Below are 15,253 nucleotides of genomic sequence, written 5' to 3' on the forward strand. Positions count from 1 at the left end.
GTTATTTCGAGCCCTTACCCTAAATCTCTGGTAATGCAAACCAATCCAAGAGTTAATCGCTCTGGGTGACCTAACGCACCATAATCCGTTCGGTGGCGACTCTTCAAATACCCAATTCCCAAAAGGAAACGAGTTATTTTCTCCATGAACGTCGAAACCCGGACTTCTCTCCACGGAGGGAAAAAAGGGGGTGCGACAGCATGGCGACTCTGCTGGGGATACCTTTAGGCTCTTACCATAATGAACTTGTCTTTTGTGAATCAGTCCAAGCATGTTTTACCCCGTACCATTTCCCCTTAATTGAATTTAACTGCTTATTTTAAACATTTATGTTTCTTTTATTCTTGAAACTGACTTGTCTCTCTATTTTCCTTTTCTGTAACTATATTTCAATTATTTAAATACTGTATTTATTTTTTTCCTACGTGCAAATACCTGACTACATGCTATTAGTTGCTACATAAATCATGCTCCACATCATATTCCACTGATGCGTATCAAATCATATAGCAACGCTTAATGAGTGGTTGCGCTCTTCCTATTTATTACCCTTAAATTTGGGAAGGCTTATATGCGGTAAAACCAGTCGATCAACGGTGCAGTCGACGGTTCCGTGCCTTTCCCCCTCAAGTTATCCGTTTGAGGGTACCAGTCTAAAACCCTATAGTAACCTTACTCTGATCGAAATTGTGCATGCATCATGGTCAAACCTAGTCAGATCAGTGGATCCTTTAATATGAGCCTTATCCAGAGTCCATCGGGGTTTCCATAATCCCAACGGACACAACCACGTTCTGTGCATTAATTTGGAGAATTAAATGCCAATATGCTAATCATGAATGTATAAATAGTCGTGTCTGGTGGGGGAGAAGGGCCTAACCCTTTTATTTTGCAGAAAATGAGAAACGAGGTCCCCAGCTTCGGCATGGTTAGCACACCCTCACTCTTGCTAGACTGGTGGAGGAATCTTTCATCAAGCGATCAAATCAATGAATGGAAAGAGAGAGCCATCAAGGCTAGCGGAAAGCTGGAATATCTGGTATACAGTTTGTTGGAATTGGAAGGAAAAGTGAGGAAGAGAGTCAACGATTGCCAGAACACCGAGGGAAAAGAAGGAGGACAATTGGCAAAGGCATTCTTACTGATGAACCTACGCGAACTGAAAGATCTGATCGACAAGAGCATTCAAACTGAGGAAGGCCCTTCCGAGACCAAATAGATTAGATTTATTTGCTTCCCAAAAATGTAATAAGGCCAAGTACCAATAGTGACTTTTTTTTTCTATTATCTTAGTGCCGTTTGTGATTCGTCTACTTTTGCATTATGAAATGAAGCATTTATTAGCATCTAAATTTCTCCAAATCTTTTTGTCGCTAGGCCTACCTCCAGCACAACAAGGCTCCCAAATTAAGACAACAATTTATATTTTCACAATATGTGTTTAAATACTGCAAACATTTCAGGATCCTCACTGACTTGTTACCTTTTGTTTTTGCTTATTTTTTTATTATTACCATCCCCTTAGGTTGGTTCACTCATACTAGCCTCGTCAGCATACCACACCAGATCTAGAGGCCCTCCACCTCCTCCTCATCCTCCTCCAAGCAACACAAAAGGCAGAGGAAAAGCAAAAATGGACGACTTAAGTGATATCCGAAAGGAGAATTTTGAGAGCACAGAAACCTCAGATGGTCGTAGTACTCCGTCCCCAAATGATCTAGTCCTGAGATTGGAACAAAAGATATTGGAATTGCAAGGAGAACTTGAGCAGGTTCGCAACTTGGAAAACTTGTCACTCACCCCTAAATGTCCCCGACATCCACCAGCAAAACACAAAGAACCCAACACCTCCCCTGAACGCACAAAACCAACATCCACAAAATCCTCCCGCACCAAATCAATATGCAACTCCACCCCAAAATCTCAATCCATTGCCAATACCGACTTCGCCACATCATCACCATCAACCAACTTAGTACCCACCAACCACCACATACCACATTCCCCAAAACACACCACAACCCATTCCCGATCCCCAAAACTCCACCAATGACCATCATTACACCGAAGTCCTTGGCACCCATCAAAACAACCCTATATACGTAGAAATCATACCTCACTCCATCCAACACATTTCCTATACACCAGAATCCTCCAAAAAGGACCTGCTCATTAAAAACATGGCTGAAGAACTCAAGAAGTTGACAAGCTGAGTTCAAGGTGTCGAAGGAGACAAAGGAATAGAAAGTTTGAATTATGAAGACCTATGCTTACAGCCGGATGTAGAACTGCCAGAGGGATACAAACCTCCCAAGTTTGAGATGTTTGATGACACATGTGATCCTAGAGTCCATCTAAGGACATATTATGATAAACTTGTTGGGGTCGGAAAAGACGAAAAGATTCGAATAAACTCTTCATGAGGAGTGTTACTAGGGATGCTTTGTCCTGGTACATCAGTCAAGATCCCAAGAAATGGTCTAATTGGGTAAGTATGGCATCAAATTTTATGGATTGGTTTAGGTTCAATACAGAGAATGCATCGGATGTTTTCCACATTCAGAATCTTAAGAAGAAACCTACTAAGACATTCCATGAGTATGCTACTCGTTGGAGGTAGGAAGCGGCCAAAGTCAGGCCATTTTTGGATGAGGAACAAATGAACAAATTCTTCGTCAGAGCACAGTATCTGCAATATTATAAAAGGTTGATGGTTATTGAAAATCATAAATTCTCTGATATCTTCAAACTTGGAGAAAGGATCAAGGAAGGAATCAAGAGCGGGATGGTAACAAATTTTGAGGCACTACAGGCCACGAATAAGGCATTACAATCAGGCGGCTTATCAAAGAAGAGAGATGTTGGGGCAGTAAAGGTGGCCCAAGGCCCGAAATCTCCACTTACATATCAAACACCTCCACCCACATATCAAACCCCTCAACCCACATACCAAACACCACCGTCCACATATCAACCCTCATCTCCCAGATATTCCCAACCAGCCATTGTCCATCACACCTATAATTCCCAACCATCCTATTTCCAATCACCTCCAACCCGCCAAAACTTTCCAAGACCAAGACCCAACTTCGACTGTAAGTCACCCAGACAATACACCGCCATTGTTGAGCCCATCGACCAGTTGTATGAAAGGTTGAAAGCTGCGGGTTACGTCACTCCTGTTCCCGCCGTGGCATTAGAAAACCCATCCCAATGGGTCAATCCTAACAAAACTTGTGCATACCATTCTGGTATGAAGGGGCACACCACTGCTGAGTACCGAACATTGAAGGATAAGATCCAGACGCTGATTGACAACAAGGTCATACAGGCAAAGAAAGTACTAACAACTAGGAAGAGAGGGTCACAATAGCTTTTACCCGATATGAGGGTCGGGATCGATTTCCACAGGGAGCTAGGAATGTAGTCGAGTATCTATCTAGACTAGAGTTGTGTAATTGTTCCAAATATCACTTCCAAACATCTTTTAAATTTTCTTTAACAAACTAATATTATCAATTACTAAATAGAACTAAATTATGCTAAATAAGAAAATTGCTAGAGTTGAATCTAATGGGTAGAAAGGCACTAGGGTAGTGACTTTCACCTAGGTGGCTAATTGACGGGTAAATTATTCTAAGGTTCGATTGACATGATTGGGGAAATATGCTATAACTGTTGCACAATTTTACCCACTTTAACACCTCTCGGTAGAGAGAGTGATTTTGCCCAATTGACTCTCTCAAGACCAAATGGGTAGGCAAATTAGCTCAAGCAACTAGGGTTCAAGTTGGGTAATTACTCTCTTGAGGTTTAACCCTTTAATTGGAACTATCAATTCTCTTGAGTCCATCCAAATTCCTTGTTGGGTCAATTTTGGAGACTTAGGCTCTCTTTATCAAGAAGATCCAAGTCAACTTAGCACAAATTAGTGTTTGCAACCACCAATTCATAGATAAAACCATAGATTGACCCAAATAACAAACACCCATAGTCAATCTAACAAGAGATGGTAACACCCATCAATTACCTACACTAGGGTTGATCCACAACCCTAGCTAATGGGTTTAGCCAGTCATGCTTGAAAATGAAAATAGAGAAATAGATGAAGAACAAGACATATTAATTAAAAGCTAAAGTAAATACAAAGATTCAATGATAAAAACTAAGTAAAAATGCTCAAAATGGCTACAGATGGTCTTCTCACGAGCGTAGCTCTGTTCAGGAAATAGCTGATGACCTAAAAATGGAAAAATGTTCTATTTATACTAGGCTGGAAAAACTGAACAAAAATACCTTTGCGGGGTTAGCGCGGGCCGCATAAAATGGACCGCGGCCGCGCTAGGCTCTTGGACTTCAATTCTGGGCTCTCTGAACCAGGGCTTCGCGGACCGCGTAGAATAGACCGCGACCGCAGAGATCTCTAATGCGGTCCACGCAAGTATGACCGCGGACCGCGTAGCTTGAACCATGGCAAATTTTACCTCTCTGAATCTTTCTTCTGCGGACCACATATAATGATAGTGCGGCCGCGGAACCTTCATCGCGAACTGCAAAATGTGTACTGCGGTCGCATTACCTGGAACCCATTTTTGCCAACTCTCTGAACTACCTAGTGCGGACCGAACAAAGTCGAATGTAGTTGCACTAGGCCTTTTTGCTCTCAGATTGCCTTGTCTTTGATACTTGAGCAGGTTTCACTCCGATCTTTGACATTTCGTCACTTTATCGATCAAACCTGCAATCAAGCACAACTTATGAGCCTTCTGGGACTATTTTGTAACAATTTATAATAAAAGCATAAGCAAGAAGGAGCATGAAATACGTTAAAATCCCTAGTTATCAACTCCCCCAAACTTAAGCCTTTGCTTGTCCTCAAGCAAACAAAATAAGACCCACCCCTTAAGGGAAAATCCAAGTATTTCCAGCTATCCTAAAGTGACATCAACAAGCATCAATTGGGACTAACAATTGCCCTCAATACGAATGAATCATTAACAACATTTAAACTTTGAAAAACCATGGATCAAGTGTGACACAAGAGTATCAACAGTTGACTCATTACATCAAAGAACTCTCTCAATTACTTTGGTCATTGTGGAACCCAAACTCACACATCCTCAACTCTCCCTAAGCAAACCTCACCTTTTTGGAGTATTAGCACACAAACCGAGGTTAATGGGAATTCACTCGTCTCTCTCAAGGAAAGGTCACAAGTCCGACTCTAAGTACCATATGCTTTCCCCTCATGTAAGTATCTACTAATGCAAGCGTCATTTAACTCAAGATCATATAGGGCTTTTGTGGAGTCAATGTGAAGGCTTTTGGTTCAGGGTAGGGGATGTTTTGGTCTAAATGTGTTCCATCTTCCCTTAAGCACTTCTTTTATTCATTTGGCACAATTCTCTTGACTCTTTGAGTATCTCACTTCTTTCTAAAGGGTTAGAGAGACACATTGTCGCTCTTTCTTATGCAATTCAAAACGTTTCTCCTTTTTCAACTTTTTCCACACCTTTTTTTCTTTTGCTTTTCTTGAATCCCCTTTTATTCTTTTTCACATTGGGCTTTATTTTTGTCTTTTTTTTTCATTGCCTTACTTTTCTTCACTTTTGTACCTTTTACCACTTTGTTCCCTTTCTCGTCTCTTCCCCCAAACTTAGACTTTTGCCATTGCTCAAGGAAAGATCAGGTGCCAAGAGAGGGTATATTTTCGAACGGGTATAGGCTTGTAGCATTGGTTCTTAGAAGAAAAAGGTTTAAGGCTCCAAAGGGTTAACTAGGGATTATATCATTGGTAGGCTATGAAATTGTTCAACTATCATTTGGATCAAGGAGAGCCTATAATCACTTCTCAAGTCAAATTTTACTTAAGATTTCTCCTCAATAGACATTCAGGGAAAGTTCTAGACCATTGGCTCGAGACTTGGACTCACAATTCAATTTCTCACCACATGAGCTAAACGATTGCTAAAGACATATAGTCGGGGGCCCACAACAACCTTAGACACGATTTGAGCACACAATGGTCCCGAAAGACCATTTGATGATTGTTGGTCAACACAAGAGTTTCAATGTCACAACTTTCACCATCCTAAACACAACATTTTTGTCTTTGACCATGGGATCAAAGGCAAATGTGCTAGGCCCAAGTGAAGCTTTGCTTGAGGTACCCTTAACTATAAACTACCAAAAACAAAAAACAAAAACGTACTCAAACCTTTAAGAAGGTTGTCACGCCATCTATCATCGGGAAGAGCCACCCGGTTCACACAATACTCCACCTTTGGAAAGAACCGTGGTATTAAGAAAACCAAAGGCTTATTGAAAGCATAAAAAACGAAACAAAAAGCTACGAATATAATTAAGAGCTAAAAACAAAAAAAATTGCGAAATTAGAAAGAATATATACAATAGGGGATTTGAATATACAACGGGGAATGAGTATATACAATGATGTAACTTTATATACAGACCAAATGAAAGATAAAAAATGCGATAAAAGTAACTAAATGTAAAATTATATACAGACCAAATGAAAATCAAGAAAGTATAAACTGAATCAATATATATACAGTCATCCAAGGATAAAATGTAGGGCGCACCCCCTCAAATAAAAGCTGGCATTGTCCCCAATGCCAACTAAACAAATAGGCATCAACAAGTATAAAGAAAGGATATGAGGACTCCCTAAGCCGTGTCAGTCTACATAGGATCATCAGTGGTCCCCGGGTCCTCTATATACGCGGGAACCTTAGACTAGTTCCCGGTATCTGCTGCTCAGCTGCTAGGACTGGGGCCTGGACCTGGAAAGGCTGTATATCACGTACATCCTGTGGCTAACTGGAGGAGGCCTCCGGTGGGTCCGCCAACTGGATGATGGCCTCATCTGCACTAGGGAGCTTCCTCTTCTTCTTTGGAGGCCTCTGTGTCTGCTCCTGTTGTGGCTCTATTGCTGGTACTGTTGTTGGAGCTGGATCCTCAAATAGCAAGTCTAAAGGCAGCTGGTCTGCATCCGCCCCCAGCGCCTTCACGGACTCCTTGGAGGCCCGTGTCTTACGCAGCTTCTTGTGCTCCCTGGCAAGCTCCTTCAGTGCCTTGCCATGTGAATCTATTGCCTTAGCCAAGGCAGCCTGAGAGTCAAGGATCTTCTACTAGTTGGCAACAATCTCCTTAAGTGAATCCTCGATAGACTGGGGCACCTGCACTAGCTGTGGTGCCGACTGATCCACAATGGTGGAGGTCAGTGTAGACAACATGGATGAATCAATCGCCATCCAGTTGTTCAAGCTATAAAGTATCTGGCTCAGTTGGTGGGCAGTGATATGATGGGCCCGGGAAGATGGAATCGCCGGGCCAGCTGAAATAGAGGGACTAGCAGTAGTAGAAGGTCCGGGAGGCATGTTAGCAACTGTAGAGGCAGGCTCAGTGGAGATAGGCTCTACGGAGGGCTCTACCGCAACTGGCTTTTCAGACTGGCCAGTTGGGGCAGAAGCAGGCGGCTTGTAATTCTTGTCCTTGGGGTTGTCTGACCCCTTCAAACTATACCACGAAAACGAAGCCACAGGTTTGACCTTGATGTCAAAAGGTCTCTTCTCCACCTCCAAGTCCCGGAAATACATAATGAGGGTGTTGGGAAAAGGGTAGTTCCGGTCATGCTCAACCCCTACTGAAGAAATGACGCATGACATCACATTCCCTATGTTGATAGGGTATCCCGCCATAATCGATGCAACTAGAACAACCCAGGCAAGTGGAAGAGTCTGATCATGTGTAGTTGGATCACGCCGGCTGCATACAAAAGTCAACCACCCCCTAGCCTCAAAGTTAAGGGTCCTCCGAAATATTTTGGCCCTTGTTGTCAACCACTCTAGAACAGTACCCGGGATTTCCAGGTATGAAGCTAACCACGGACGAACCTCCTCGCCCATATCCAACTTTTCATTGTAAAGGGACTCATCTTCTTCATTGAAGCTTAGGTATTCATTCAGCGCTTTCCCGATAAACACCACATTTTTGTTTCGCACCTTGGTCACTTTGGTTCCCTTCAAGATGTGGGCCACATTGCTATAAAACTCCTTGACCATGTGCTCAGTCGCCTTCACACAATCATCTATAAAGTTCTCCCAACCCACTCGAGCTCGAAACTGTCTATGCACATTGGGGTGTAGGGATAGAAAGTCTTTGTCAATGAAGCTCCTCTCCAGAATCAACTTTTTTCATGGCCACCATTCCCTAAACTTGTGGAATGCCACCTGGCTGACGAATCTATCTTCCCAAACAGCGGGATTTCTAGTCCAGTAAACACCCCTAACCTGAGGCACACCACCCCCAGGTACCTCCTTATCTCCCCCATCCTCTCCATCTGCACTCTTCCCGGATAATGAAGCTATGGAGGAAGTGTAGTAATCACCACTGCCGGCTGCTGAGCCCTCAGACGATTCAGAATGTATACGCTCTGGAGCTTGGGTAAGGGGTGAAGGAGGAGGAGAATCATCAGTCAACCCAAATTTGGAGACGAAGTGAGTTGGCACTGGGTCAGAGGAGATGTCTTGAGAAGGCATGTACTCACTCCCTGATTGGTCACAGGCTCTATCAGCATCCTTGATTGCTTTCCTTGTGTTCTTTATGGTCTGTCTAGCTTGGGGAGTGAGTTTTACCAGTTTTCCTTTGCCTCCCCGGGAGGACTCACCTCTGCCGGGTTGTTTTGCACCTCTACCTCTTTGTTTGACCATTGTCTGCAAGCACAACATCTAGCTTGTTAGTATCAGCACAGACAGTGAAAGAGATGTGGAAAATGAATTGCAGAACATAAGCCACAAGTTGCAGAAAATATTGCAGAAACAGTGTAGCGTGGGCCGCACAAAGAGGAGTGTGGCTGCACTGGGGGCACCGCGGATCGCATAAAAGCAACCGCGGTCCGCACTGAGGCAAGGTCTATAAAACTACTTCTCTGAATCTAACCACCGCGGCCCGCACAAAGTAGCACCGCAGCCACGGTGGGCCAGCGTGTACCGCACAAAATGCAATGCAGCCGCGCTGGGCAAGAAGTCAATTTCCTGAAAAATTCTCACCGCGTTCCGCACAAAGTGTTACTGCGGACCGCATCATAGCACTGCGGTCCGCAGAGAGTGCTAAGTCAAGGCACTGAGTTAGGGTTCTCAAATCTTGCAATTAGTTCATGTTTTTGCCTAATTAACGTCCCTACTCAATTACATATTTCATTACACTCACAAAGCACACAAAGAATAACAGTTAAACCAAACTAACCTAGAAATTTAAGAATTACGGGGTGAAGAAGAGGCTACAGGCTAATGGACATGAAAATAAAATGAAATTATAAAATCAAACAAAGAAAAATGAGTGAAATGTTACCAGATGTGGAGATGGAATGCAAGGAATCAATCTAAGCAAGGATTTACGTGAAAAGAGAGGGTAACAGTAGATTTTAGGTCTCTAAGAGTCAATTTTTTGAAAAGGGTAACCAATGACCCCTGTGATCTATTTATAGAAAAACATGTAGGACCCAGTCTTACCTACCAGCACGGCCGTAAAAAACAGACCGCGGACCGCGCTGGGTTTGTTCAGAATAAGTCTGAGAAGGCAACCTCCGCGGTCCCCACAAAACAGACCACGGCCGCGGAGGTCCACCGCGGTCCGCACAAAATGCCATACGGCTGCGGTGGCAAACTTCAGAGAGTATCCCATTTAGCCTTCACCAGTGTGGACCGTACAAAGTGCAATGCGGCTGCACTGGCAACTTCAGAGACTGTTTAATTTTTCCAAAATGTTTTGCACTGTATCAACACAATCCCTGCAACATCTCACAACCAATTAGCTCAAAAATCAATCCTACACTACAAAGAAAATCAAAGAAAACAAGAAGAAAAAGACATGGGGTGCCTCCCAAGAAGCGCCTGATTTAACGTCGCAGCACGACGCATGTTACCATCACATCACTTTAGATGAAGAAGTGTCATCACGTGGCTGTCATCAAATTTTCCAAGATAATGCTTGACCCGGTGCCCATTAACTCTGAAAACTTCACCATTTTTGTTCCTTAGATCAAGAGCACCAAATGGGGTCACGAACACAACTTCAAATGGCCCACTCCACTTTGACTTGAGCTTACCCGGAAACAGACGTAACCGGGAATTGAACAAGAGAACCATATCTCCAACCTTGAACTCCTTACCCCGAGCATATTTGTCGTGAAGGTACTTCATTTTGTCCTTATACAAGGATGAAATTGAGTAGGCATGGAATCTAAACTCATCGAGCTCATTGAGTTGTTCAATACGAAGATTTGCAGCAACATCCCATTCCAAATTCAACTTCCTCAAAGCCCACATGGCCTTGTGCTCTAACTCAACCGGAAGATGACAAGCTTTTACAAACACCAACCGATACAGAGACATACCAATTAGAGTTTTGTAAGCCGTCCAATAAGCCCATAGAGCGTCATCCAACATTTTTGACAAATCAGTCCTATTGGCATTGACAGTCTTTGACAAGATGCTCTTAATTTACCTGTTGTAGACTTCCACTTGACCACTATCTTGAGGATGATAGGGGGTAGAAACCTTATGATTGACACCATACTTAGAAAGCAATGTGTTGAAAGCTTTCTTGCAAAAGTGAAACCCCCCATCACTAATAATCGCACGAGGAGTGCCAAACCTTGTGAAGATGCTCTTTTAAAGAAATGCAACAACACTTCGGGTTTCATTGTTAGGCAAAGCCACGACTTCAACCTATTTTGAGACATAGTCAACCACCACGAGAATGTAAGTATTCCCACAAGAACTAACAAATGGACCCATGAAATCGATGCCCCAAAAATCAAAGATTTCCACTTCAAGAATGGTATTGAGAGGCATCTCATCCCTTTTTGAAATTCTGCCCGCTCTTTGGCACTCATCACACCTCTTTACCAAATCGCCCGCATCTTTGAAAAAAGTGGGCCAATAAAATCCACAACTAAGAACTTTCGAGGCGGTCTTCACCCCACCATGATGGCCACCATAGGGTGAAGAATGGCAAGCCTCTAAGATACTCAATTGTTCTTCCTCAGGGACACATCTACAAATCACACCATCCATGCAAATCTTGAACAAGTATGGCTCGTCCTACTAGAAATCCAAACTATCCTACTTGAGCTTCTTTCTTTGGTTAGAAGAGAGTTCATACGGGATTATTCCAGTCACAGGGTAATTGGCAACATCAGCAAATCATGGCATATCCTTTATTGACACCGCAAGGAGTTGTTCGTCGGGAAATGAATCATTGATATCAAGGCCATCACAAGGCCTCCCCTCCTCCTCCAAACGGGACAATTGGTCCGCCACTTGATTCTCACTACCTTTCCGGTCCACAATTTCTAGATCAGACTCTTGGAGTAGTAGCACCCATCTCATCAATCTTGCCTTAGAGTCTTTCTTTTTCATCAAGTACCTAAGGGCGACATGATCGGTGTGCACTATAACTTTGGACCCCATAAGATAAGGTCGAAACTTTTCCATAACAAACACAATAGCCAACAACTCTTTATCGGTAACTATATAGTTCCTTTGAGCCTCATTCATGGTCTTGCTTGCGTAGTACACCGGATGAAACATCTTGTTGATCCTTTGGCCCAAAACATCCCCAACCGCAACGTCACTAGCATCACACATGAGCTCGAAAGGCAAGCTCCAATTTGGTGCGGTAATGATAGGGGTAGTGGTCAACTTGAGCTTGAGAAGCTCAAATGCTTGAATACACACCTCATTGAACACAAACTTTGCATCCTTTTCTAGCAACTTTCACAAGGGGTTTACCACTTTTGAAAAATCTTTTATAAACCTCCGGTAAAAACCCGCATGCCCAAGAAAACTCCTCACCCCTTTGACAGAAATAGGGGGAGGAAGCCTTGAAATCACCTCTATCTTGGCTTTGTCAACTTCAATTCCATGATTTGAGATTTTGTGACCCAACACTATACCCTCTTCAACCATGAAATGGCATTTTTCCCAATTGAGTACGAGGTTTGTGTCTTCACACCGGGCCAACACTCTATCCAAATTACCTAAACACTCTTCAAAGGAATCACCAACCACACTGAAATCATCCATGAAGACCTCCAATATATCTTCCACCATGTCGGTGAAAATATCCATCATGCATCTTTGGAATGTCGCCGGAGCATTACATAATCCGAACGGCATCCAAGAGAAAGCGAAGGTTCCATATGGACAAGTAAAGGTGATCTTCTCTTGGTCCTCCGGGGCAATTAAGATTTATTATACCCCGAGTACCCATCCAAAAAACAATAAAAGGCACGCCCTGCAAGACAATCAAGCATTTGGTCAAGGAATGACAATGGAAAATGGTCCTTGCGGGTCACCTTGTTTAGATTTCGGTAGTCCATACAAACCCTCCAACCTGTGACTGTCCGAGTAGGAATAAGTTCATTGTTGTCATTGGTCACCACAGTCATACCACCCTTCTTCGGTACTCATTGAACCGGAGAAGTCCATGAGCTATCAGAAATGGGGTACACAACCCCGACATCCAACCATTTGATCACCTCTTTCTTCACCACTTCTTGCATAGCCTCGTTCAATCTTCTTTGATTCTCCAAGGAAGGCTTTGCATCATCCTCCAAGATAATATTGTGCATGAAAAATGCAGGGCTTATTCCCTGAATGTCAGCTAGAGTCCATCCAATTGCCCTTTTCCGCTTTTGAAGGACCGCCAAAGTGACCTTAACCTGCATGTTAGTAAGGCAAGAAGAAAGAATAACTGGTAAAGTAGAATTTGAGCCCAAGAATTCATACCTGAGGTGTGGAGGAAGTGGTTTTAACTCCAACACCGGTGGCTCCTCAATTGATGGCTTTGTTGGTGGAGTTTTCCAGTTTTCAAGATCCAAAGACAATTTCCTAGGCTCATAAGAATAAGAGCCCATCCCATGTAATGCATTCACGCACTCCACTCTACTTGCATCCTCATTGACATCCATGTTCAAGAGCACTGCTTCAAGAGGATCCTCCACGTTGATCATAGCACTGGTATCACCCACAATCACAGTTGTGACAAGGTCTACAAATGATCACACCTCGGTGCTATTGGGTTGCTTCATAGATTTGCAAATGTGGAAAACGACCTTTTCATCTCCCACTCGGAAAGTGAGCTCACCCGCTTCAACGTCAACCGATGCCTTCCCCGTTGCAAGGAAAGGTCTGCCCAAGATAATAGGAACCTCATAGTCCACTTCACAATTCAAAATCACAAAGTCGACCGGCAATATGAATTTGTCCACTCGGACAAGCACATCATCAACAATGCCCAAAGGTCGCTTCATCGATCGATCCGCCATTTGAAGTCTCATTGAAGTTGGTCTAAGTTGCCCGATACCCAAAGTTTTGAAAACCGAGTAGGGCATCAAATTAATACTAGCTCCCAAGTCACAAAGAGCCTTGGCAAAATCCGCACTCCCAATGGTTCAAGGAATGGTGAAAGCACCGGGATCTTCAAGATTCAGGGCCATTGAATGCACTATAGCACTAACTTGGTGAGTCATCTTTATAGTTTCATAATCCATAGAACGCTTCTTTGTAACCAAGTATTTCATGAATTTTGCATAACCCTACATTTGTTCAAGTGCCTCCACCAGAGGCACATTAATAGATAAGCTCTTCATCATGTCAATGAACATTTTAAACTGATTATCATTCTTCTGTTTCGCGAGCCTTTGAGGATAAGGTGGGGGTGGTCTTGGTAAAGGAGCCTTGGCTTTTGGCACAACCGGCTCCGACATGTCAATTATGTGTTCCCTAGACGGGTTCACATCGTTTTAGGTTTCCACCTCGACTTCTTCGATATCAATCCTCACTTCATTGTTCATATTTTCATCAACCACATCTTCAACTACCGAAGGGACTTCATCATCTTGCAACACAACATCATCATCCACGACTTGCTTTTTCTTAGAGGTATTCACATCACCGCCTCTCCCACTTCTTGTTGTAACCGCCATCACATGATTGTTATTCCCACCCTTCGGGTTCACTACCGTATCACTTGGTAGAGCACCCTTCGGGCGAGTATTCAATGACTGAGAGATTTGGCCTAATTGCACCTCCAAGTTTCGGATAGAGGTGTTGTAATAAGCCAACTGTGCATCGGAATCCGCATTCCTCTTCATCATCTACTCGAACATCATTTCAATTTTTCTCATATCATTACCGGAAGAACTAGGACCTTGAGAAGGGAAAGGGGGTGGATTGTTCGGTTGTTGGTACATTGGAGGCCTTTGAAAGCCTGGCCCCTAGATGCCTTGGTTTCCATTGTTGTTCCACCCGCCTTGATTGTTGTTGTTGCCCCAGTTGTTGTTATTTCCATTCTAATTGCCTTGGTTGTTGTTTTGATTACCCCAATTGTTGTTTTGGTTGTTGTTGTTCCAATTACCACCACCTTTTTGTTGATTGCCCCAATTTCCTTGGGGTCGCCATTGTTGGTTTGAAAAGTCGCCTCTATTACCTTGATAGTTGTTGACATATTGTACCTCCTCACTTTGGTCATCATAACCATCATTTTGACACCCATCATATTCATCAACAAATTGCTCAGAATTTCCTTGATTTTGTTGCCTCCTTTGCCTTCTCTTGTTGACAAGCATACTAACACCCTCCATGGCATTCACTTGGCGAGGATTCTGAACTTGTTGCAACTGCGCCTTAGCCAATTGGTTCATAGTAGTTGTAAGCTCAGCTATCGCTTGCCCGTGATCATGTAATTCCTTGTGCAAATGGATAACCGTAGGGTCACCTTGAGGCATATTTGCTCTACTCTGCCATGCTGAAGAAGTGTCCGCCATTTCATCAAGTACATCACATGCCTCCTCATAAGAAAGCTTCATAAAATTACCCCCGGCCAATTGGTTAACAATGCATTGATTTGTAGTATTTATGCCCCAGTAGAAGGTTTGTTGGATCATGGCCTTGGTCATATCATTATTTGGGCATTCCTTCATTATCGTTCTATACAACTCCCAAATCTCATGCAAAGGTTCCGTTGGCTCTTGCTTGAAGGCTAGTATTTCATCTCGAAGTGCCGCCATATGACTAGGAGAGAAGAATTTGGCAATAAACTTATCCGCCAACTCATCCCAAGTTGTGATGGAATGGTTGGGCAGTCTCTCGAGCCAATCCAATGCCTTTCCCCGAAGTGAGAACGGGAAAAGTCGTAATGTCAACGTATCCTCGGACAAATTCGT

This window comes from Nicotiana tabacum, chromosome 22 (genome assembly GCF_000715075.1).
Source record: "Nicotiana tabacum cultivar K326 chromosome 22, ASM71507v2, whole genome shotgun sequence".
Classification (NCBI taxonomy): Eukaryota; Viridiplantae; Streptophyta; class Magnoliopsida; order Solanales; family Solanaceae; genus Nicotiana; species Nicotiana tabacum.